Here is a 24,370-nt window from a genome sequence, read left to right as displayed (position 1 = left end):
TAAATCACTTGTGTAAAATTGTATCGTATGTAATAGTATTTTGTAGCAAAAATATAACTATTTCCTAGTACGCCTCGCACACATCAAGTATTTTTGGCGCCGCTGCCGGGAAAACATAAACGCCGAAAGCGCAATGCTATATAAAAAAGAAAAAAAAATTAGTTTACTTTTGTAAAAATACGCTTTTGTAAAAATATTTTTTAAATATTGAAAATATAAAAATATAAAAAAAATCTATATATTTGTTGTTAAGAGTTGTTAAAAATTTATAAAAGTATTTTTATTTTAGTTTTTAAAATTAAATTTTTATTTAAGTTATTTATATTTTATTTTATCTAAAACAGAAAACGGAAAAAAAATATATATAAAATTACTCGGCCTGGTACTGTAGCAGCCCAACCCATCTGGCCCAATTTCCTACTTCATGCTATCGCATGAATATATAACATACACTCCATGCGATCGCATGGAGTGATTTGACTCGCCTGATACCTTAGCTGTACGAAATTAGGGTTAATTATTATTATTATTATTTAATTAAAACCCTAATTAGGGTTAGTGTATTTTAATATTTAGTTTAGTTTTATTTATTTAATTTGTATTTTTAGTTTAATTAGTTTTAATAAATATATAAAATTAATAGTTTTATTAAATAAATATATATAAAAATAATATTTTTATAAAAATTGTACTTTTTACAACTTTAAGTTTATTTTTATATTTTATTTGTTTTTAGCTTAATATTTGTATTTTTCGCTCGTATTTAGTTTTAAGTCATAGTTTTTGCCATAGTTATTTTTATTTCTAGATTTTTAGGCTTTGCCGTAAAATCCCTTAAGTACTTTTTCTTTAGACTAAGATTTAGGTGCTTTAGAATTTTGTGACGCCGTTTTTATATTTTAGTACATTTTTAAGTAATTGCTATTTTAGATATAGAATTTCTTTTAAGCTTTAATATTTTTAGACGCAACTTTTAATTCTTAGTTTTTAGACTTTTAAGTTTCGACGCGCTACATTCTTTTTATTATTTTTCGACGTTTTATTTTTCGACGTTTTTCGACGCGCTCTTTTTCTTTCTTATTTTTCGCCACTCTAGTTTTTTTAGGACATAAAATTTTCTATTTCTTCTCAAAAAAATTTTAAATTTCAACGAAAAATTATTTTAAGTGGTTAAATTGATAGACATTCAAATTTTTTGCTTCGTAGTAATAGTTGGATTTGTTAGTGGCTGAGTTGTGAGCTTCCGATTTAAAGGGTTCTGGCTCCCTGCTACATCTTTTGGCTATTCGAAACGTGGGCAAAAGCAGAAAAGTCTATTATTTTGATAACGTATATAATTTTTAATTTTATAACTAATAGGATATTCAGTGAATGCACCGAGCAAAACGTTAACCACCTTTTGTACGTTCACCACCTGTAACCAGATCAAGACATCTAGCCAATATTGTCGCCGTTGATTTTTCTTTAGAATCGTCATCAAGTCGACCAAGTACTCCAATTCAAATTTCCGATAATTCATTTTTTGAACCCGACCTCACAATTGAGAATCCGGAGGATATTCAGGGACAATTCAGAGATCCTGAACCACTAATCTTTCCTCCGGAACCATAAATCATTCAAACAGAGATTGTTGAGGAACCTACCATTAAATCGGAATCCTCTAGTGATTCAGATTCAACAAATTCAATCATGGAGAATCTGGAACCTCTAAGTATGGAAGACCGAATGAGAGCTAAACGCACTGGCCAAGGTCATGCAATTACTCAACCTGACATAAATGCGCCAGATTATGAAATCAAAGGACAAATCCTACACATGGTAACTAATCAATGCCAATTTAGTGGTGCGCCGAAGGAAGATCCAAACGAACATCATCGTACTTTTAATAGGATCTGCACTCTATTTAAAATTCGAGAAGTTGAGGATGAACAGATATATCTCATGTTATTTCCCTGGACTTTAAAGGGAGAAGCCAAAGATTGGTTAGAATCGTTACCTGAAGGAGAGCGATTAATACATGGGACGTTTTAGTTGAAAATTTTCTTAAACAATTCTTTCCGGCATCTAAAGCTGTGAGACTTCAAGGAGAAATTGTTACGTTCACGCAAAAGCCAAATGAAACTCTATATGAAGCGTGGACAAGATTTGGAAAGTTATTGAGAGGATGTCCGCAACATGGTTTAGACACTTGTCAAATAGTACAAATATTCTACCAAGGATGCGACATCACTACAAGGAAAGCCATAGATATAGCAGCTGGTGGTTCCATTATGAAGAAAACCGCAACTGACGCTTACAAAATTATTGATAACACTGCTTCCCACTCACATGAGTGGCATCAAGAAAAAGATATCGTTAGATCATCTAAAGCAGCTAGAGCCGATTCTAGCCATGACTTCGATTCCATTTCTGCAAAGATAGATGCTGTCGAGAGACGAATGGAAAAGATGACTAAAGATATTCACTCATTACGAATTAGTTGTGAGCAGTGTGGAGGACCACATTTAACAAAAGATTGTCTCAGTATTGAACTAGCAATGGAACAAAGAGAGAATGTTTCATACATAAACCAAAGGCCTGGAAATAATTATCAGAATAATTATCAACCGCCAAGACCGATCTACAATCAAAACCAGATTTATAACCGAAATGTTCCATACAACTACCAACAAGGTCCTAGCAATCAACAAGTATCCAATAATACTTACAATCAGCAAAGACCTATTTTTCAAAACAAACCACCACAAACCGATGATAAAAAGCCAAATTTAGAAGATATGATGTCGAAGCTAGTTGAATCTCAAACGCAGTTTTTCACATCTCAGAAACAAACCAATGAACAAAATGCTCAAGCATTTAGAAATCAACAAGCTTCTATTCAAAATTTGGAACAAGAAGTAAGCAACCTAGCAAGGTTGATAGGTGAAAGAAAACCGGGAAGCCTACCTAGTGATACAAATGCTAACCCCCGGAATGAAACAGCTAAAGCCATTACCATGAGAAGTGGTATTACACTTAAACCACCCGAAATACCTGTAATTTCTAATGAAGCTATTCCTACTCCACAAGAACCACAATCTGAACATGATAAGGAAAAAGAACCGGTAGTTGAAAAGGTTAATGAAGATAACACAGTTAAGGCTAAATCTTATGTTAAACCATACCAACCACCACTTCCTTACCCGAGTAAAATGAGAAAAGAGAGACTTGAAGCCGAGCAATCCAAATTTTTGGATATGTTTAAACAAATAAATGTCAATCTTCCTTTCATTGATGTGATTTCAGGAATGCCTAGATATGCTAAATTTCTGAAAGATCTAATCACAAATAGAAAGAAAATGGAAGAACTCTCGGCTGTTACTATGAATGCTAATTGTTCTGCAGTGCTGTTGAATAAGATACCAGAAAAATTATCAGATCCAGGAAGTTTCACAATTCCATGTTTTCTGGGTAGTCTTAGTTCAATAGAAGCATTGGCAGACTTAGATGCTAGTATAAATTTAATGTCGTATTCACTATACGCTAAACTAGACCTTGGAGAATTGAAACCAACACGAATAAGTATACAACTAGCCGATCGATCAGTAAAATATCCTAGAGGGATAATGGAGAACATGCTAGTTAAATTTGGTACTTTAGTATTTCTAGTAGATTTTGTTATTTTGGACATGGAAGAAGATTCTCGAGTTCCTCTCATATTAAGAAGACCATTCTTAAACACGGCTAAAGCAATAATAGACGTGTTCGGTAAGAAACTGACTCTAAGTATAGAGGACGAGAGTGTTACCTTTTCTGTTGATAGAGCAATGCAACAACCACAATCTGCAGATGATACATGTTATTATATTCAAACTATAGATTCACATGCATAATTGTTAGAAGAATTTCCAGAATTACAAGGAACATGAGAATGTTTTTTAGAAGAAGGAACTGAACCAATTGATGAAACTGAAATGTTAGCTACACTTATGGCTAATGGATATGAACCAACAACAGAAGAAATTCAAATGCTAAAAGAAGAAGACAGATATCGATATAAATCATCGATAGAAGAACCACCGACATTAGAATTAAAGCCACTTCCAAACCATTTGGAATATGCTTATTTACATGGTGAATCTGAATTACCTGTAATAATATCGTCTTCTCTTACTGAAAATGAAAAATCTCAACTCATTTCTGTGCTAAGAGCTCATAAACCAGCTATTGCATGGAAAATTCATGATATTAAAGGAATAAGTCCTTCGTATTGCACACATAAAATCCTTATGGAAGAAGGTCATAAAACGTATGTGCAACGCCAACGAAGACTAAATACTAATATGCAAGATGTTGTTAAGAAAGAAATTATTAAACTGCTAGATGCAGGTTTAATTTATCCAATCTCTGATAGTCCATGGGTAAGCCCAGTTCAATGCGTACCTAAGAAGGGTGGCATGACTGTCATCACAAATGAGAAAATTGAGCTTATTCCTACTAGGACTGTAACAGGATGGCGTGTTTGTATTGATTATAGAAAATTAAATGACGCCACCAGAAAAGATCACTTTCCCTTACCTTTCATTGATCAAATGTTGGAAAGATTAGCCAGAAATAGTTACTATTGTTTTCTTGACGGTTTTTCCGGATATTTTCAAATTCCAATAGCACCCGAGGACCAAGAGAAAACCACGTTCACGTGCCCTTATGGTACTTTTGCTTACAAACGCATGCCATTTGGACTTTGCAACGCCCCTGCAACCTTTCAAAGGTGCATGATGGCGATTTTTCACGACATGATAGAAGAATGCATTGAAGTTTTCATGGATGACTTTTCAGTCTTCGGTGATACATTTGAATCATGTCTAGTTTGTCATATCCCGTCCTTAACCATAAGAACGAGTTAAATAACGTATGATTTCATTGCGAGGTATTGACCTCTATATGCGACATTTTTAAAAGAACAACTGCATTTATTTTACATTACAAACCATAACTCTTATTTTAATACAAGTTTTAGACAATATAAAGATGATTATTGTTTAGCGATAATCTTAGACTTACAAACTTTACATGTGATGATAACAATACGATTTCTAGCATATTTTACATTACAATTCCTCGGATATGCAGTTTTATTTTTGACACAAATATGCATACTCAAGATCTTGCTTAAATTCAACATGTTGCAGCGGAAGCTTTTAGTTATCACCTGAGAATAGACATGTTTAAAACGTCAACATAAAGTTGGTGAGATATAGGTTTAATGCCGGCAGCGATATAAATATAGACCACAAGATTTCATATGTAAACATTTTAATAAGAATATTCTAAGTGGTTGAGCACTTGGTAACCATACTTAACATTTAATCACGTCGCATATTCCCTTTATTATGAAATCTTACTACACCGTACCAAGTGTAGTTACGAAACGAAGTACTGTGCAACCGTTGAATACTGGTCGTCCAGTCCGGTTGGGGTTGTCAGGCCCGATAGATCTATCAACAGGATTCGCATTTACAATACCGCTGTAAATAATAGTTACCAAGCTACAGGGAAGTATGCCAGTGGTACAACTCAACGTAGAATATATTTTTAAGTTACTTGTGTCCATAACGTAAAACATAAAATACATGTATTCTCATCCCGAAATACTTAGAGTTTAAAAGTGGGACTATATACTCACTTTTGTCTTGAAGATATGTAATTTCGACTTGGTCTCCGATTGATATCACGAACCTATCCATATATAATATATCAATACCTTTTCTTTTTAAAACAATCGTCACATATATATACTTATTATACTTTTAATACTTTTAATAATTTCTTAGTCCGTAGTTAGCAGTCCGATGTTAGTAATTCAATTTTAATGGTTCATTTTTAGGTGTTTAATAAACCCCCAATGAAATAAATAAAACCCCCATCGTATATGTATTGGTCGAGATTAATCTTGACCCACGGTACCGGTGTTGTCAAATGACGTGTTGCGTACATAAAGTACCGGTGTTGTCAAATGACGTGTTGCGTACAATCATGGGATCTTATGATTAATCTTCTCGTATTGTTTACGGGTGATCCTGAACCATATAAAATTAAATTATGAGTACATATATATAAAATATCATGTTATTTTAAAAAGATGTGATTTATTTAATTTTCTCCAATTATTTTCGTAGCTAAACTAGTCTTGGATATCCGATTTTGTTTTGGTCGTAGTTTCATCGTTACAACTCCGTTTTCGTTGGTTCAACTTGCCACTTCCTTGGATCGAGTCCCTCTTTAAGACTATGAACTGTAAATACCTTAGTTTGTATTCGAAATCACAGGTCATAGGTCAAACTTTAGTGAAACTTATGAAGTTAATCATTTTCCATCATGTAAACAACCTTAAATGATTATTTTTCTAAAAATACTTATACTTTGAGTTAAATCATGAAATTTTTATGTGTTATCATATTCATAGTAAAAATCATTTTTCCAGAAAATAAACCTCCAATTCAAAGCTTAAGATGGTTTTTAATTATCCAACCCAAAACAGCCCCCGGTTGCACTTCGACGTCGTAAAAACAGTTTTTAAGATGTTCTTTGAAAAACCAAGTTATACCTTGTTAAATTAGCATATATTTAAGTTATATTACAGGTCTTGAAGTATTTTAAAAGTTAAGTTAGAAGGATCTATTTAGTTTGCAAACAAGTTTGAAAACATTCAAACTATGTTCTTGTTGTTAAAATTTTATACCACAAAATAAGATAGCTATATATATATGAATCGAATAAGGTTATGAACAAAGTTACTACCTCAAGTTACTTGGACAAGATTGCTGTAAAAGAGGAGTAAGAACCTAGAACCAAAAGGTGATGGAATTGGATGAAAGATTGGAAGTAAACTTGTGTTCTTGGAAGGATTCTTGAAGTGTTTTTGTAAGAGTTTTCTTATGGTGATTAAGTGATGTTTTTATGGCTAGATCTTCATGGATATTAGCTGAATGGTTATGGAGGTTAAGGCTCTTAAAAGTGTGTGTATTTTAGTTAAAGGAAATGTGTAGTAAAATGAAAATGGAATGGAGTATAAATGGTGGTGTAAAAGGTGTATAAGTTTGTAATTTTGTGAAAAAATCTTTTAATCATGTGAAATTGTCATACTAGATAACAAAAGTAGTTACCTTATACATAAGGCATTGAACAAGGGCTGGTTGGTGGTGATTTGATGTGTATATACCAATAGTAAATACGTATAGAGGTTAGGTATGATACGAGTACATGTACTCTAGATATACGTATAGAAATCTTGTGAAAAATGAAATGAGAATTCAAATATAGCTATCTTTTGTGAATATACTTATATTGTTTTATGTATTTAAGTCCTTAAAAGTGATTAAATACATTACTTATACGATATATGTATAAACATTATAGGTCATAAGTATTTATGTCAAATAACGTTACGTATGGTTATCGTTTTGAAAACTTAGGTTAGTAGTTTCAAAATATACTTGTAACTTATTGTTATTAATTCAAAATGAGGTATTAAAACATTATTAGATCATGTTAAATATGTATATATACATATATATACACAAACGTATAATTATCATATGTTATATAGTTCGTGATATCATCGGTCAAACTAGACGGTCAAACGTTGTGTAAAACTCTTTTCGAAGGCATAAGTCTCAACAATTTGGATTGCTTGTCATGTTGGTAAGGTTTAATTTATGTAAATATTAATCTTATAAGTATAGAATGATCGAAAAAGTGCGGGTCATTACAGTACCTACCCGTTAAATAAATTTCGTCCCGAAATTTTAAAATTGTACCTATTTTGCGTCATCGGGAAACAAGTGTGGATACTTTTGTTTCATTTGATCCTCTCGTTCCCAAGTAAACTCGGGACCCCTTCAAGCATTCCAACGAACCTTAACGATCGGTATGTTGCTCTACTTGAGCCGTTTAACTTCACGATCCATGATTTCGATTGGTTCTTCGATGAATTGTAGTTTCTCGTCGACATGGATTTCTTCAAGAGGAATGGTGAGGTCTTCCTTTGCAAGACACTTCTTAAGGTTTGAGACATGAAAGGTATTATGTACTCCGGCGAGTTGTTGCGGTAACTCGAGTCGATAAGCTACCGGTCCAATGCGTTCGATGATCTTGAACGGGCCTACATATCTTGGGTTCAGTTTACCCCTTTTTCCGAAGCGTATTACACCTTTCCATGGTGACACCTTTAACATAACCATGTCACCAATCTGAAACTCTAATGGTTTCCTTCGGACATCGGCGTAGCTCTTTTGGCGACTACGGGCTGTTTTCAATCTCTCCTTAATTTGTACTATCTTTTCAGTAGTTTCATGTATGATCTCGGGACCAGTTAATTGTCGATCTCCTACTTCATTCCAACAGATAGGAGATCTACACTTCCTTCCATACAGTGCTTCGAATGGTGCAGCTTTAATGCTCGCATGATAACTATTATTATACGAGAATTCTGCTAACGGTAGATATTAATCCCATCCGTTTCCAAAATCGATCACACATGCCCTGAGCATGTCTTCAAGAGTCTGAATTGTTCTTTCACTTTGCCCGTCGGTTTGCGGATGATATGCAGTACTCATATCCAAACGAGTTCCTAGTGCCTCCTGTAGTGATTGCCAGAACTTTGAGGTAAATCTACTATCACGATCAGATATAATGGAAATAGGTATTCCATGCCTTGAAACTATTTCCTTTATATATAATCGTAATAATTTCTCCATTCTATCCGTTTCCTTTATAGGCAAGAAATGTGCAGATTTGGTAAGACGATCAACAATCACCCAAATGGTGTCGTATCCCCAGGCAGTCTTTGGTAACTTCGTGATGAAATCCATGGTAATACCATCCCATTTCCATTCTGGGATTTCTGGTTGTTGAAGTAACCCTGACAGCTTTTGGTATTCTTCTTTGACTTTGGAACAAGTTAAACACTCCCCAACATATGTTGCAACGTCTGTCTTTAAATTAGGCCACCAATAATGTGTCTTAAGATCTTGGTACATCTTTCCAACTCCAGGATGTATCGAGTATCTTGTCTTATGTGCCTCGTTCAATATCAACTTCCTTAATCCACCCAACTTCGGTACCCAAATACGATTTGCAAAATATCGAATTCCATCTTCCCGTATAACGAGTTGCTTCTCATACTTCTTCATTATTTCATTTCCTATATTTTCTTTAGTAAGTGCTTCTCGTTGAACTTCTTTGATTTGTGAGTTGAGATTCATGCGAATTTTTATGTTCATCGCTCGTACTCGAATTGGTTCTCGTTCCTTTCTGCTTAGTGCGTCAGCCACCACATTCGCTTTCCCGGGATGGTAACGAATTTCACAATCAGAGTCGTTTATTAACTCGACCCACCTACGTTGCCTCATGTTCAGCTGTTTCTGATCAAAAATATGTTGAAGGCTTTTATGATCAGTAAACACAGTGCATTTAACCCCATACAAGTAGTGTCTCCATATCTTCAATGCAAACACGACTGCTCCCAGTTCTAGATCATGAGTCGTATAATTCCGCTCGTGAATCTTCAATTGTCGGGATGCGTATGCAATAACTTTCTTTCGTTGCATAAGAACACAACCAAAACCTTGTCGCGAAGCGTCACAATATATTTCAAAATCATTGTTCCCTTCAGGTAACGATAAAATAGGCGCCGTAGTCAACTTCTTTTTCAGTAATTGAAATGCACTCTCCTGCTCAGAAGTCCATTCATATTTCTTCCCTTTTTGCGTTAATGCTGTCAACGGCTTAGCTATTCGGGAAAAATCTTGAATAAACCTTCTATAATAACCGGCTAAACCCAAAAATTGGCGTATCTGCATTGGTGTCTTAGGAGTCTCCCATTTTTCAATGGCTTCAATTTTTGCTGGATCAACCTGAATTCCTTTGCTACTAACAACGTGGCCAAGAAATTGCACTTCTTCCAACCACAAAGCACACTTAGAAAATTTAGCGTATAGCTGTTCTTTTCTCAACAACTCTAATATTACAATTAAATGCTGCTCATGCTCTTGCTCACTCTTGGAATAGATAAGAATGTCATCAATGAAAACAATAACAAACTTATCTAAATATGGACTACAAACTCGATTCATGAGGTCCATGAATACAGCTGGCGCATTCGTCAATCCAAACGGCATGACCAAAAATTCGTAATGACCGTAACGTGTCCGAAAAGCAGTTTTCGGTATATCTTCTTCTTTGACACGTAATTGATGATAGCCCGAACTTAGGTCAATTTTTGAGTACACACATGATCCTTGCAGTTGATCAAATAAGTCGTCAATTCTCGGTAGTGGATACCGATTCTTGATAGTTAACTTATTTAATTCACGATAATCTATACACATCCTAAAAGATCCATCTTTCTTCTTAACAAACAAAATTGGAGCTCCCCACGGTGAAGTACTTGGTCGTATGAATCCACGGTCTAGTAATTCTTTTAACTGACTTTGAAGTTCTTTTAATTCGGACGGTGCAAGTCTATATGGCGCACGAGCCACTGGTGCAGCTCCTGGTACTAAATCTATTTGAAATTCTACAGATCTAAATGGAGGTAATCCTGGCAACTCTTCCGGAAAAACTTCAGGATAATCTCTTGCCACAGGCACGTCGTTGATGCACTTCTCTTTTTCTTTCTTTTCGACTTTATTAACATGTGCTAGAATAGCATAACATCCCTTTTCTAAACACTTCTTGGCTTTCAAACAGCTAATGAGTTTTAACTTTGAGTTACCCTTCTCTCCATAAATCATCACCGGCATTTTATCCTTACAAGGAATGCGAATTGCCTTCTTGGCACACACAACTTCAGCTCCTACTTTGGACATCCAGTCCATGCCGACTATTACATCAAAACTTCCTAATTCTACGGGTATCAAGTCAATTTTAAACGTTTCTCCGGCTAAATTTATTTTACAATCACGACAAATTTTATCGGCTTTAATTAGTTTACCATTAGCTAACTTAATCATGTACTTAGCATCTAGAGGTAATGATGAACAATTCAATTTAGTGTAAAAATTTCTACACACGTAACTTCTATCGGCACCAGTATCAAATATAATAGATGCGGATAAGTTATTAATGGTAAACGTACCCGTAACAAGCTCCGGGTCTTCACACGCCTCTCTAGCATTAATAACAAATGCTCTCCCTCGTGCAGGTCCGATATTCTTCTCTGGATTCGGGCACTGGCTCTTATAATGACCCTGTTTCCCACATTCATAACAAGTAACAGTAGCCAAAGCAGTTCTATTTGCATTAGTGGCAGGAGTCTTGGTACCATTTGTATTTGTAACGAGAGCCCTACAATCTTCAGCAAGATGACCCTTTCGATTACATTTGTTGCATACCACATTACAGTAACCAGAGTGATGTTTGTGGCATCGGTTGCATAAAGGATTTTGTCCTTTATAACCAAAGCTTAAACCACTACCCGCACCTTGCGTGATTTCTTGTTTCTTAAAAGATTGTTGTTGGTTACCTCGATCATAATTTCCATTCCACTTTCTTTTGTTACCTGATACCTTCACATCAGTATTGGATACTTTCTTATCCATGATGACCTGATCCATTAGCTCGTTTGCCATGGTTATAGCTTCATGAATTGTCTTAGGTTTCGATGCTGTAACATTTGCCTTGACCTTTTTGGGCAAACCATCTTTGTACATTTCAATCTTCCGTTCTTCGGTTGGAACCAATTCAGGACATAGCAAAACTAATTCCATGAATCGCTGATTGTAGTTGGTGATTTCAGTACCAACAACCTTCAGGCTTCGTAATTCATCTTCCAACTTCCTAACCTCGTTCCTTGGACAATATTCGTTAATTAACATTGTTTTGAATTCTTCCCATGGAGTATCATAAGCTACATCTCCTCCTACAGCCTTCACATAATTTTTCCACCACGTGAGTGCACTATCTTGTAAAGTGCACGATGCATACTTGGTCATGTCCTTTTCAACACAACCACTGATTTTAAACACAGTCTCCATCTTTTCTATCCACCGGGTTAAACCGATCGGTCCTTCTGTTCCACTGAATGATGAGGGCTTGCAAGCTTGAAAAGTTTTGTAAGTGCACCCCACACGAGGATTTGGGTTAACTGCAGCACCTCTTGCAGCCTTGACCCATAACATTCTGTCGTTCACTCGCTGATTGATGAGTTCCTGGATTTCTTGTTCCGTCATTCGGTTCAATCGCGCCATATTCTTCTATAAGAATGAAAAGAAAATAATTATTCACATGGAATATTATAGATGTAGTGTATATTTACAGTACATTATAGCTTATTAATAATATGAACCAGGTATTATTATAACAGCCTTTTCTTCTTATTAGCGTTTTATAATTATATCTAGGGTAGTACCTACCCGTTAATGTCCATACTTAATAGCTTAGTACAGAATCAATTACTACCATCTAAATAATACTTAACCATGGAAAATTATTGCATTTCACACTTCACTATTTTACATATGCTTATCTTACATCGAACATTAAGCAAACCACACTAATAATATTATACAAAACATTATATGATCCCATGGTTTAATACGGCAGCGCATCGTTTGGTCTATTTTCTAAGACGTTTAGGTTCAATGAATCGCCTAATGCTTATCCTAGTGGTCTGCCTATATTTTGGCTGTGGGACTGAAGAATTGGATGCCGGGATAGAACGAATAGGAATAGCGGGAATAGGGGTGGTAGTGTCTAGTGGAGTTGGTGCCACATCATCCTTACTAAACTCGGGATTTGAATTTTCTAATTCATTAGCCTTTCGTTTCTTTCCTAGTTCGAACTTGTCTTTTGTAATTTCCTGTATTTATTCCTCGGGTTCACTTTCCTCCTCGGGTTCACTTTCCTCCTCGGGTTCACTTTCCTCCTCGGGTTCACTTTCCGGGTTCTCTATAGTCGGTTCATCCGGAATTTGTGAGTCTTCCCCAAAGATATTATTTTCGTCATCGGATAGGTTAATGACTGGAACACCATCTGAAGATTCTGGTTCGGAGTCGCTGAATGTGATAACAAGTTTTGAGCCCGACATCTATCACACAACAACTAACCCATTAGTACTACATAATATTTACATATAAATTTTAACCAACAATGATAAGCAATGGTTTTTAAATCAGACCCGGTCAAAGTCCAGAATTACTAATGTATCCTAACGACTTATCAGTTAGACACACTAATGCAAACCTGGTTCGCTAAGACCACCGCTCTGATACCACATGTCATATCCCGTCCTTAACCATAAGAACGAGTTAAATAACGTATGATTTCATTGCGAGGTATTGACCTCTATATGCGACATTTTTAAAAGAACAACTGCATTTATTTTACATTACAAACCATAACTCTTATTTTAATACAAGTTTTAGACAATATAAAGATGATTATCGTTTAGCGATAATCTTAGACTTACAAACTTTACATGTGATGATAACAATACGATTTCTAGCATATTTTACATTACAATTCCTCGGATATGCAGTTTTATTTTTGACACAAATATGCATACTCAAGATCTTGCTTAAATTCAACATGTTGCAGCGGAAGCTTTTAGTTATCACCTGAGAATAGACATGTTTAAAACGTCAACATAAAGTTGGTGAGATATAGGTTTAATGCCGGCAGCGATATAAATATAGACCACAAGATTTCATATGTAAACATTTTAATAAGAATATTCTAAGTGGTTGAGCACTTGGTAACCATACTTAACATTTAATCACGTCGCATATTCCCTTTATTATGAAATCTTACTACACCGTACCAAGTGTAGTTACGAAATGAAGTACTGTGCAACCGTTGAATACTGGTCGTCCAGTCCGGTTGGGGTTGTCAGGCCCGATAGATCTATCAACAGGATTCGCGTTTACAATACCGCTGTAAATAATAGTTACCAAGCTACAGGGAAGTATGCCAGTGGTACAACTCAACGTAGAATATATTTTTCAGTTACTTGTGTCCATAACGTAAAACATAAAATACATGTATTCTCATCCCGAAATACTTAGAGTTTAAAAGTGGGACTATATACTCACTTTTGTCTTGAAGATATGTAATTTCGACTTGGTCTCCGATTGATATCACGAACCTATCCATATATAATATATCAATACCTTTTCTTTTTAAAACAATCGTCACATATATATACTTATTATACTTTTAATACTTTTAATAATTTCTTAGTCCGTAGTTAGCAGTCCGATGTTAGTAATTCAATTTTAATGGTTCATTTTTAGGTGTTTAATAAACCCCCAATGAAATAAATAAAACCCCCATCGTATATGTATTGGTCGAGATTAATCTTGACCCACGGTACCGGTGTTGTCAAATGACGTGTTGCGTACATAAAGTACCGGTGTTGTCAAATGACGTGTTGCGTACAATCATGGGATCTTATGATTAATCTTCTCGTATTGTTTACGGGTGATCCTGAACCATATAAAATTAAATTATGAGTACATATATATAAAATATCATGTTATTTTAAAAAGATGTGATTTATTTAATTTTCTCCAATTATTTTCGTAGCTAAACTAGTCTTGGATATCCGATTTTGTTTTGGTCGTAGTTTCTTCGTTACAACTCCGTTTTCGTTGGTTCAACTTGCCACTTCCTTGGATCGAGTCCCTCTTTAAGACTATGAACTGTAAATACCTTAGTTTGTATTCGAAATCACAGGTCATAGGTCAAACTTTAGTGAAACTTATGAAGTTAATCATTTTCCATCATGTAAACAACCTTAAATGATTATTTTTCTAAAAATACTTATACTTTGAGTTAAATCATGAAATTTTTATGTGTTATCATATTCATAGTAAAAATCATTTTTCCAGAAAATAAACCTCCAATTCAAAACTTAAGATGGTTTTTAATTATCCAACCCAAAACAGCCCCCGGTTGCACTCCGACGTCGTAAAAACAGTTTTTAAGATGTTCTTTGAAAAACCAAGTTATACCTTGTTAAATTAGCATATATTTAAGTTATATTACAGGTCTTGAAGTATTTTAAAAGTTAAGTTAGAAGGATCTATTTAGTTTTCAAACAAGTTTGAAAACATTCAAACTATGTTCTTGTTGTTAAAATTTTATACCACAAAATAAGATAGCTATATATATATATATATATCGAATAAGGTTATGAACAAAGTTACTACCTCAAGTTACTTGGACAAGATTGCTGTAAAAGAGGAGTAAGAACCTAGAACCAAAAGGTGATGGAATTGGATGAAAGATTGGAAGTAAACTTGTGTTCTTGGAAGGATTCTTGAAGTGTTTTTGTAAGAGTTTTCTTATGGTGATTAAGTGATGTTTTTATGGCTAGATCTTCATGGATATTAGCTGAATGGTTATGGAGGTTAAGGCTCTTAAAAGTGTGTGTGTTTTAGTTAAAGGAAATGTGTAGTAAAATGAAAATGGAATGGAGTATAAATGGTGGTGTAAAAGGTGTATAAGTTTGTAATTTTGTGAAAAAATCTTTTAATCATGTGAAATTGTCATACTAGATAACAAAAGTAGTTACCTTATACATAAGGCATTGAACAAGGGCTGGTTGGTGGTGATTTGATGTGTATATACCAATAGTAAATACGTATAGAGGTTAGGTATGATACGAGTACATGTACTCTAGATATACGTATAGAAATCTTGTGAAAAATGGAATGAGAATTCAAATATAGCTATCTTTTGTGAATATACTTATATTGTTTTATGTATTTAAGTCCTTAAAAGTGATTAAATACATTACTTATACGATATATGTATAAACATTATAGGTCATAAGTATTTATGTCAAATAACGTTACGTATGGTTATCGTTTTGAAAACTTAGGTTAATAGTTTCAAAATATACTTGTAACTTATTGTTATTAATACAAAATGAGGTATTAAAACATTCTTAGATCATGTTAAATATGTATATATACATATATATACACAAACGTATAATTATCATATGTTATATAGTTCGTGATATCATCGGTCAAACTAGACGGTCAAACGTTGTGTAAAACTCTTTTCGAAGGCATAAGTCTCAACAATTTGGATTGCTTGTCATGTTGGTAAGGTTTAATTTATGTAAATATTAATCTTATAAGTATAGAATGATCGAAAAAGTGCGGGTCATTACATAGTTAATCTTGAACGAATGCTTATTAGATGCGAGCAATCAAATCTAGTACTTAATTGGGAGAAATGCCATTTCATGGTTAAAGAAGGCATCGTTCTTGGTCATAAAATTTCAAAGGAAGGAATTGAAGTGGATAGAGCTAAAGTAGATGTAATTGCTAAACTTCCACATCCCACCAATGTTAGAGGAGTTAGGAGTTTTCTAGGGCATGCCGGTTTATACCGACGTTTCATAAAAGATTTTTCTAAAATTGCCACTCCTATGAATAAACTCCTAGAAAAGGATGCTCCTATCATCTTTTCAGATGAATGCATCAAATCTTTTAATATTTTTAAAGAAAAACTCACTAATGCGCCGATCATGATAACTCCAAATTGGAATCTACCGTTTGAACTCATGTGCGATGCAAGTGATTTTGCAATGGGAGCTGTTTTAGGACAAAGGATTGAAAAACGATTTCAACCTATATATTATGCTAGTAAGACGTTACAAGGAGCACAAACGAATTATACAACTATTGAAAAAGAACTCCTTGCAATTGTCTTTGCTTTTGACAAATTCCGTTCATATCTCGTTCTAGCAAAAACGGTGGTCTATACCGACCATTCTGCTCTTAGATACCTATTTTCAAAAAAAGATGCTAAACCAAGATTAATCCGTTGGATCTTACTCTTACAAGAGTTCGATATTGAAATCTGAGATAAAAAGGGAGCAGAAAATCTCGCAGCTGATCATCTTTCTCGTCTTGAAAATCCCGAATTAGAAGTTCTAAATGAATCGGCCATACAAGACAACTTTTCTGATGAATATCTATTAAAGATAGATTATAATGAAATTCCATGGTTTGCAGATTATGCAAACTACTTAGTATGTGGATTCCTTGAAAAAGGATTGTCGTACCAAAAACGAAAGAAATTCTTTAGTGATATAAAACACTATTTCTGGGAAGATCCACATTTGTTTAAAAGTTGTCCCGATGGAATAATACGCCGATGTGTATTCGGAGATGAAGCCAGTCAAATCTTAAACCATTGTCACACAGGACCAACAGGAGGGCATTATGGGCCTCAGCTCACAGCAAGAAAAGTTTACGATGCTGGATTCTATTGGCCTACAATTTTCAAAGACGCACACCTTCTTTGCAAATCCTGTGATGCTTGTCAAAGGGCCGGAAAAATAAGTCAACGTGATGAAATGCCACAAAATGTCATTCAAGTATGTGAAGTATTTGACGTTTGGGGTATTGACTTTATGGGTCCATTTCCAAAATCTCATAATAATCTCTACATTCTCGTTGCCATTGATTATGTATCTAAATGGGCGGAAGCACAAGCTCTCCCAACTAGCGATGCACGAGTTGTAGTCAACTTTTTAAAACGTCTTTTTGCTAGGTTTGGAACACTGAAAGCTTTAATAAGTGATCGGGGTACTCATTTTTGTAACAATCAACTTGAGAAAGTTCTCAAAAGATATGGAGTAACTCATAAAATCTCCACTGCTTATCATCCACAGACAAGTGGACAAGTTGAAAATACCAACCGAGCTTTAAAACGTATTATAGAGAAAACCGTAGGATCAAATCCGAAGGAATGGTCCATGAAATTGGAGGATGCACTCTGGGCTTTTAGAACAGCCTAAAAAACTCCAATTGGAACCACACCTTTTAGACTCGTTTACGGAAAAGCATGTCATCTTCCAGTAGAAATTGAACACAAAGCATTTTGGGCTTTGAAGACATGTAATCTTGATTTACATGAAGCTGGACATCTACGGTTAAGTCAATTAAATGAATTAGAAGAATTAAGACATGAAGCATATGAAAATTCGTTAATCTATAAAGAAAGAATGAAGAAATGACATGATAAAAGAATCAGAAGTTCAAAAGAATTTAAGGAAGGAGACAGAGTTCTTCTTTTCAATTCACGATTCAAGCTATTTCCTGGAAAATTGAAATCAAGATGGTCTGGACCATTTATAGTCAAAAGAATTTTTCCGTACGGAACAATAGAGTTAATAAATTCAAATGGAATTGAATTTAAGGTTAATGGTCACAGAGTTAAACATTACATAGATAGTCCGATGGAAGTTGACAACGAAGTTAATCACAATTTCGACACCACAGCTAACTAAGTGTGGGGAGAATCTTTTTAGGGTAATATATATTTATGTTAAAGTTAGATATTCTGTTTTCGTGTAGTTCTCGAGAATGGAATCCGTATGGTCTTTCCCTAGCAGACCCTAAAGAACTAGTCTTCTTCCCCAATTCTGAATTTTTATTTTTTTAGGTTTTACAAGATAAAGAATTCCTTTGATCTGAACCATGGTCTAATGCTACATGCTTTGATCACTAAACATAATAATGACACACTCTCGAGTGACCTGGTATCAGTAATAAGAGCCAAATTGGACGGAGTAAGAAAAGAACTCGGGAACGATCATAATAAGTTACATTTTGGTAAAGGAAAATCAAAATCCGCAGCGAAAAGAAGAGCACGACACCTTGAAAGATGTCACAAATGCGGAAAATGGTCACACGAAGGAAAATGCTCGACGAATCAGACATATTCCAATACCGAGTTCGTTACTTTATGCAGAGAAGGACCGTTCATATGTTTCGAAGAAAAATCGTTGAATGCTCGAGGTTATGCCTATGTAGCTATGGAAAACCAATTAGTCCGACTATCTTATGAGTGGGCTAAAGCAGGTCACTGAGAATTCTATCTCACAGGTAAGTATGTACAGTTTTTATTTTTATTTTATTGCTTTTAACCTTTTGATAATAAACGCTAAATTGTTCGCTATAAAGTATTAAATTGATACTCAATAAAATTAGGTTTTGCGACCGAAATTATTGATATCATACAAAAATTTATTACATCACTGCGAAATTTACCGTTTATTCTTAAGGTATAAATATCTTTAATCAATCAACCCAAAATATTTCAGAAATTCGTCACGAGTAAAACTAGGTAATATAGCCGAAATTACTTTACCGAAAAGAGGGGCGTATATTTTTGATAATATTTGATTGATTAAAGTGGGATAAAAGACCAAAAAGATTTTTAATTTTTAATTTTACTTTGTTTTTAAAATTAATATATTAATATTAAATTATTATTGTAAACTTTTAAAATCAATATATTTAAGTTTGTAAATATTTGAAAATTTTATGTTTTTAATATAAGTTTGTATGTATAAAAACAAAATTATAATATAAATTTGGTGTGAATTTTTAAAATTGTAATAATATGAATTTTTAATTTTATGCATTTTAAATTTAAGTTTGGTGTGAATTTAAAAACAAAAATTTACTTTATTTCACTAAGATAAAAATATGATTTTTAAAATTCGTCGTGAGTTGAAAACTAGGTCATTGAACAGAAATTGCTCTACCCAAGGGAGGGACGGAAATTTTTATTATCATTATTTTTAATCTTATTGAATTAAAGTATGCCAAAAACATTTAAAAAACTCAAAAATCTTTGCTATTAAAACAACGCTTTGAAATGACAAATTTTAAAATTTTGTCGAGGGACGGACTAGGACGATGATCCGAAACGCCCTCATCCTAAAAAGAAACAAAATTTTAATTTTTAATTAATTATATATTTCATTAGTATAAGTTTTTATAAAAAAAAAAAAAAAAAAAAAAAAAGCAAAAAGTTACTGTACCCGGACCCCATGCAATCGCATGGGATTTGGCCTTCAGAGCCATGCAATCGCATGGAGCTGAATATTTGGCCAGAATTAAAAAGCTCAGCGGGTCTGCTTCTGTCTCCATAAAACACCCACACACACACATGAACATACACACATATACACTCCTAAAATCGCCATTTTTTCACCAAATTCAACCAAATTTCTCGCTATAATCCGCTCTAACATGAATTTGATAAGAAGTTTATCATGAAGGGTAACAATTTCAACCCTAAACCTCTTTAAATTTGATTTTTAGTGTTCTTGAGCTATAATTTACCTAATTTGATTTTATTAATTTCTAGTGTAATTAGAGTTAAATTGTTAGTATATTATGCATGTATAACCTAGATTGATGCTATTTAACATGATTTAAAGCCAAAAACTTCAAAAAATTTAGAAATTCAGGGTTTGTGTTCTTGAGCAATTTGGGGCTTTTTGATATAAACAGGTTATGGCCGATTTTTGTCATGAATTATTGCTAAATTAAGTAATGTAACATGTTTAGGTAGCTAAATGATCCAAACTTTGATCCTAAACATGATTTTTGAGAATTAAAGTGGACTTTTTAGGTATAAAATTCATGAACTTGATTAAATTGATGTAAATACCATTTGAAACTTGTTTAATTGCTAGTAAAGGTTGTTTTAACATGATATTTGAATTGAATGCTTATGAACTTTGTAAACATTTTCATATATGCTTATTTGAAAAAGTGTAGAATTGTTAAAATTGTGAAAATGCGTATAAGTTTAATTTTGATTAAACATGTTATTGTAATTGTGTTAATTTGTTATTTTGCTAACACTAATGCATATTTGGATGCACAAATTTTGTGTTTAATGTGTTTTGCAGAGATTTACTAATACTGAAACTGGAGGTGCATCATCATCATCTAGACAACCACAACCGGAACCTGAACTAGAAATGCAATATGAACCTGAACCGGAACAACAACAGGAACCACAACAACAACCTGATCAACACGTACCTTATTATGATCCGCTACAATTTGTTCATGCCTTCATAGTATTTCCGATGCATCCACCAATAGAATACCCAACGATTCCTGAACACACGTTGCATCCTAATATAAGATTTGATAGAAGCTGGAGAGATTACCCAACATATCAAAGTAACAAATTCAAACTGATACCGAAAAATGTAGAAGTGTCGAGGGTAATCGATTGGGAGCCTTTAGAAATGGTCCAACTAGTTAACTCAGTTAGGGAGCATCTGATTCAAAGGTATGGAAGTTCTTCTTTTCACGATTGGGAACGTTTATTCACCATTCGTAGACCTGTATATAAGGAATGGTGTATTGAGCTTATGAGTACTATAGCATTAAATGCAGATGTAGATAGATTAGATGATAGAATTTTTCTTAGATTTATACTTGGCCGTAGGATGTACAGGATGTCCATGCTGGACATGGCCAGGGCTTTGCAGATATATACTCCTGGTGAATTACTACTACCCGATTGTATGAATTTGATTTATCGTGGTGAAAGGGTAGATAGGAATTTTGACGCAAACGCCGTCTAGAGGCGTATGTCAGATTATAATGTTTTCACGCTGGGAGGAAAACACTCCTACTTACATATTAACAAAGCCGAGCTTCGTATAATTCATAGATTTTTGGCTAACTCGAATACACAGAGAGGTCACAATAAGGAGAAAATGACCTTACATGATTTATTTTACCTAAAGTGTATTCGAGACCCAAGAGGCTTTGTTAATATCCCTTACTGTGTTGGTTTTTATTTGTCTAAGATGGTAGAAGGAATACAGGAAGGGGGAATAATAGGAGGAGGTATTTTTGTTACTCTCATTGGAGAGTATTTGGGTGTAGATAGGGACCAAGGGGGTCCACTTTTAGAATGTAGGGAACAGGTTGAGCCTTTAGGATTGAAGGTCTATCAGGGTGCTAAGGTATTAAAGAGCAGACGAAACCAGGCAGTACCCTAGGAAGGTCGTCATCCACAGGTAGAGAGAGAGGATCAGATGAGGAAATGAAGGAAGCGGATGACATTAGGGATGTCATTAGGGAGGCTATGACTGACGTCTACCAGCGTGTAGATGAGGTAGATATGACAAACGCGGAGAGATTTAGTCGGATGGAGCAGTGGCAAGCCCGAAATGATTACGAGCATTCCAGGAAACGACAGCATGATAGATGGGACTATCATCAGCGTCAGATCATGAGCCGGCTGTCACCTCAGGATCACTACGTCCCAACCCGACCCGCTTACTATCCTCCACATCAGCCCGAGATGAGACCACCATTTACTCTCTACGACCCTAACCAGGCATACCAGTACACCTATCACCAACCATGGAACCCGGACGACGATATAAACTGGAACCCCTATCCAGATTAATATAGTTCCTGTTGGTGATTTTTATGATTTTTATCTTTTTATTATTTTTATTTATTTATGTTTAATCATATGATATTGTGATACATTAATGTATTGTTTAAAATTTTAATTATTTTGTACTAATATTTCATATTTGATTTGAAAGTGGGATTTTAAGTCTCATTTCAAATTACCATTCATGTTATTATTTGTATGTATGTATATTGTCAATTGTACACAACAGGGTAAAACAGCGCATTTTCAAAGACTGACATTAAGTTCAGCAAAAGCTAGTACTTTTGACGACAAAACGAAAAACAAATGTGATGTAACAACAAGACGGAATGAACAAATGATGTGCACCATTTATCATTCAGCAAACAAACGCCAATATGTTTGGAAAACTTTGGTAAAATTTAATCATGTTTCTACGCTAATCACCCTCAATAATTTAAATTGTTACTGATTTCTTGCAAATGAGGGCATTGCAAGATCTTAAGTGTGGGAAGGGGTTAAATTCTTTCGGATTTTTAAAATTTTAAATTTAAACACTTGGTTACCATTAAAAATACTAGTAAAGCAGTAGTTGTATTAGAATCTAGTGCTCTCTGATAATAAAGAACAGCCCTAGTCTTATATACTGACTACCCAATTCTAGTAAAAATTTTCAAAATTTTCAATTAAATGAATTCAAAATCATGTTTATACATATTTATGAATGATAAAACTAGGTGTTAACACCGAAATTATTGTTACCTCGGAAAGGACATAAATTGAGAAACAACCCAAAATGTTAGAATTCATTTAAAATGGAATAGAGGACAATAAAAAGGCAAAGAAAGGAAAATAAAAGCCAAGTGTGGGAAAAATTTACCAAGTCATTTAAAACATATATCACATATTTCTGTAACAAATAATTAAAGATACTTTTGCTTTAGACTAAACTAATCAGTTTTACCAAATTTACTGTAATATATTTGAAAGAAAGATGGATCTACACGATGAATCAATTCCATCATTAAAAGGAAGTAAAGTCTTCCGAAAAAGACACGCGTTTCTTGATTTAGGTCAGGAAGTTGTCGTCCAGACCAGCTGTAGGTTGACGAAAAATCTAGAAAAGTCATCACGAAAATTAGCAGGAAATTCACGGACCTCAGCATCAAACAGGGTCGCCAAGTGGTCAGACTTATCCTAACCATGAGAGGATCTGTCTCGTAAAATGGGGAGGACGCCGTGCAAATTAGCTTGATAAGACTAATGAATCAGACCCCCAGAAAAGGATAATCTCCTTAAAGATCAAAAATCAGCTTTTAAGACTGATATTACTCAATCATTGAGATTGACTTTAAAGATTGAGAATTACAAACTCATGGAATTCGATGATATCTAAACTCGAGCTTGAACGAGAAAATATTTTGATAAAAATTACAAACCGATTTGTTTTCTGAAAACCCTATTTTTAATGCGTTCATTACCATTGAACGTAAAATCCTAGGAATTCACCTGGAATTCATTAGGTCACCTGAACCAAATCGGGTGTCAACCGTAAGAACGGTGGTTGCATAGCATGGTCGAAGACAGAACCTTGTGCCAGACTGAAAAACTATAGGGTGAGCTTTACTATTGCTCCTACAAAGGATAGTAATTACATCCGACACGTTATAGACCATAAATAAAAGCATGTCATGGGACATTGCCTTAACAGTTTCTTGTTCAACACTTTCCTTTACAACCGGACGGTAGTTTACCGAAAGATAATATACGGAGCAAGTATACTGGACGTGTTGCTTTCCCAATACAAGGTTAGCAAGTGGGTGACACAAAACCGCAAGTTTTGAGCTAAAATTTTCAAATCTGAAACCCACCAAACCCACAAAAACAATTTCGCAAACACCGGTGAAGGGTTATTCCGGAAAACTTATCTAGGGTAAAAGCTAGATTGAATTTTCAAAAGATCAAATGTTTTCATAAAGATCCAATTTCCTTAAGGATCTAAATTTTTATAGTCATATGGGACTATAAACCACATCGTTACTACCATTGTTCATACCGCCGTATAGAAATCACTGATGTACAAAGTGTAAAGAATAAAGAAGTGATTCTAGTATTTTTTTTAGACTATATTGTTTGAGGACAAGCAACGCTCAAGTGT

This window comes from Rutidosis leptorrhynchoides, chromosome 11 (genome assembly GCF_046630445.1).
Source record: "Rutidosis leptorrhynchoides isolate AG116_Rl617_1_P2 chromosome 11, CSIRO_AGI_Rlap_v1, whole genome shotgun sequence".
Taxonomy (NCBI): domain Eukaryota; kingdom Viridiplantae; phylum Streptophyta; class Magnoliopsida; order Asterales; family Asteraceae; genus Rutidosis; species Rutidosis leptorrhynchoides.
Note: the sequence above shows the minus strand (reverse complement) of the source record.